This window comes from Sinocyclocheilus anshuiensis, unplaced genomic scaffold, assembly GCF_001515605.1.
Source record: "Sinocyclocheilus anshuiensis isolate Anshui unplaced genomic scaffold, SAMN03320099.WGS_v1.1 scaffold356, whole genome shotgun sequence".
Classification (NCBI taxonomy): domain Eukaryota; kingdom Metazoa; phylum Chordata; class Actinopteri; order Cypriniformes; family Cyprinidae; genus Sinocyclocheilus; species Sinocyclocheilus anshuiensis.
Genome location: NW_015554097.1, coordinates 1,243,617 through 1,246,890, shown reverse-complemented (window position 1 = coordinate 1,246,890; position 3,274 = coordinate 1,243,617). Strand labels below are relative to the sequence as shown.

Here is a 3,274-nt window from a genome sequence, read left to right as displayed (position 1 = left end):
TCTGTCATCGTTGAAGTCACGCGCGCCTGACACCGCGATTCATTTGTCTTGTCGTCACTGACAGTCGGATTTTCCCACAGCACTCCCGTGAAGAGTCGCACAGGGATTTTAGAGATGGCATGAAGAAAGTGTGGGGGAATAAAAGACAACATACTGTGACAAGGAACAGCCATTTCATTAATGCAAATAAGCCTGAAAATGCTATGAACAGCACTGAAAATCCCACATTAGTTATGTGTTTTCCATTCCTAACACTTTTTAAAAAGGAAAGACGAAAAAGAAGTCTTGAGTGTCATGGTCTAAAAAAATCATGTTAACCAGACATGTTTCTGAATGGAAATTGCAAAGAATTGAACAATTCTGGTTTTGATTCCTATGGACGATTCCGGTTCCTTGACAGTTCCATTACAGAATAAATTTCAGAATTTCAAAAATCAATAAATGTTAAACAATTATTGCAAAAGGTGTCTTTGCACAAGCTTTAAGAGGTGAATCGGACTGGTTAAGCTGCATCGTACTGATTTGTTGGTCATTCATTCAAAGTCATTCATTTCCAATGGAGACAAGTATAGGAAGTGTGTGGATTTCAGACCTTTTATGTGTACACTTATTTTTTAAATCTGATTTGAGTTTTGGATATGGGTCATTCTACAGAAACGTCCACTTTTGGTATGGCAAGATGTCTTAAAATGTATTTCTTTTTTTAACATTTAAACTTAGACCACATTATTAGATTGCCTTTTGACTTTATGAATACACATAAATGACAGCTTAATGATTTTTTACATTTTTTTATATTTATTTAAAGATCGCATGTACCCTTTTTTTGTCACTGGTGTTACCTTACTTCTTTGGCAATTTTAAAGGTTTTTATGAAATATTATTTCTCTTTTTTTTCAGCACATGTAGTCAGAGTTACATAAAAATAATGATAATGCAACAAATAAGGAGATTATGTTTTATTTATTTTAATCAGGTTTGTTAAAAGTGTGCCTGAATGATGTTAGTTCATATGCACAAACATGTATTTGCTATAACAATGAAAATATTAGAAAAACAGTTATAAACCAGTAGTGATACAATCCTTTAAACCTTAGCTCTTGAGTGTAGCAGAATTCAATAGATGTTAAATTATTATCATGTCACATGTGACACATTTTATAGAATAATAAATTAATTAATAAAATAAAAATATGTAAACATGTTTAAACATATATTTACAATGAATTAATAAAAATCTATTAGAGATCAGTGATTTAAAAAAAGAGTTAATTTAATTTGAATCATACATGATCACCATCCTCCTGAGGTTAAAGTAGGCCTACAAGATACAAGTTTTTGTGTTAATAGTGTGCATAAACTATTTTGAATACATTATTTTGAAAACATTATTTTATTACGTTCGAAGTAAACAATATAATTGAATAATATGTAATGTTGCTTATAGTAGGTTTACAGAAATGAATTGGTGCTTTTTATAGAATTTGAATATCTCACTACCATGTTAGTTATAACTGTTATTAATTATAAAAACATCAATTTGTAAACATAATAAGTGTGCAGAGCGAATGTGTTAACGGTAGGCTACAATAAATTGTTGTTGTAATATTTTTTTTTAAACCGGAAATGATGTCGTCGGGTTGACACACCGTGCAACAGCAATATCAGGAACAAAGGCTAAACCATTAACTGAACTTTACTAAACCCTGTGGAATAGCCAATGTTTCGCAATCTTCAGTCACGCCCTCAGCCCGTTCTTTTTTTCACATGAATGTCATTCTGCTTGTGAGCAGCGCTGTGTTTGCATGTGTAGTGTAGGCTACATAAGTAGAAAATAAAATGTCCAGATCCATCAAAGAGCTCAGTTTTCACTACGACCGGATTAATGAAAGCAATACTTTACTAGTGGGGATTTTGTGGAGGGGCGAGTTGTTTTGGAAGTAACCAAAGAAATAAAGGTGGGCAGTTTTTTTGTGAAGTTGACGGGGGATGCAAATGTGCGCTGGACCGAAGGCTCAGGTGACGACGAAACAACCTATAGCGACCATGAAAGATACTTCAAACTAAAGCAATACTTCATTCAAGAGAGCTCGAAGAAAGGTGAGGTTGCACGATATAGAAAACTTTAAATAAATAAAAGTATCCAATTATTATTCACAATTGTGTAATACTTTTATTGGTAACACTTTAGAATAATGGTCCGTTGTTAACAAGTAACTATGCAGGAAGTAATAGGTAGTACTACATTAACACTTAACTTAATACTATTAACTAATAGAGAAGCAAGATTAACTAAGCAGTAAGTTGTAGCAAATTTAGGACAAAGGTAGTTCCTTATTAGATATTTGATAATTATTAAATAAAAATATCCTCATTGAGGCCTTCATTAAGGATGTGAATTGTTTTTGTCAAGAGAACATCATTATTTATATTCAAGAAAAGTCCTCCCCAGCCTACTGTCACTAAAGGTATAGGTCTATTGGAGTTGGAGACATACTGAACTGACACAAACTAAAGCTCATAATTGTGAACTAATTCAATCACTTCCTAATTATTAACATTTTTTAATGAATTATTTTTATTATTATTTATTTTATGTTTTTGTTTGAAATAAACAGAGAACATCCATCCTTTGGTAAGAGTAGTAGTCACAATTTCAACCTGTAGCCGACTTATTTGGGGGATATCATATTCATAAATTAGTTTCCACAAAGAACCCAATTGTTCACTTTTAAGACGTTACTGTTGTGATTAGTAATTAATTGGTTACTCTTTATTAATTGGTCATAGTTCGCAAGTAGTTCTCAATGAGGATATATTTTTTTAGTAATTATCAAATATCTAATAAGGAACTACCTTTGTCCTAAATTTGCTACTACTTACTGCTTAGTTAATCTTGCTTCTCTATTAGTTAATAGTATTAAGTTAAGTGTTAATGTAGTACTACCTATTACTTCCTGCATAGTTACTTGTTAACAACGGACCATTATTCTAAAGTGTTACCCTTTTATTTCTTGCTGTAACGTCTACAGGAGAAAGTGAAAAGAATACAACTCTTGTAAATGGAGAAAATTGTAAGTAAATGGGTTTCATATATGCACCAAATAAATTACATGAAACTTTTTATAACTTACATGAAACCTGAAATGATTGTTGAAAGTGACATGAAAGTGAAAGTAAAAGTGACCTGTGGCCAAGTGAAGTGTCCCATACTCGGAATTTGTGCTCTGCATTTAACCCATCCAAGTGCACACACACAGCAGTGAGTAGTGAA

The 3,274-nt window shown here is 32.2% G+C and overlaps 1 pseudogene; it reads left to right on the top strand.

Annotated features, from left to right (window-relative positions):
- Positions 1–1,789: 1,789 nt before the first annotated feature.
- Positions 1,790–3,274, top strand: part of LOC107669508 (arrestin domain-containing protein 3-like) — a 4,721-nt pseudogene continuing 3,236 nt past the window's right edge.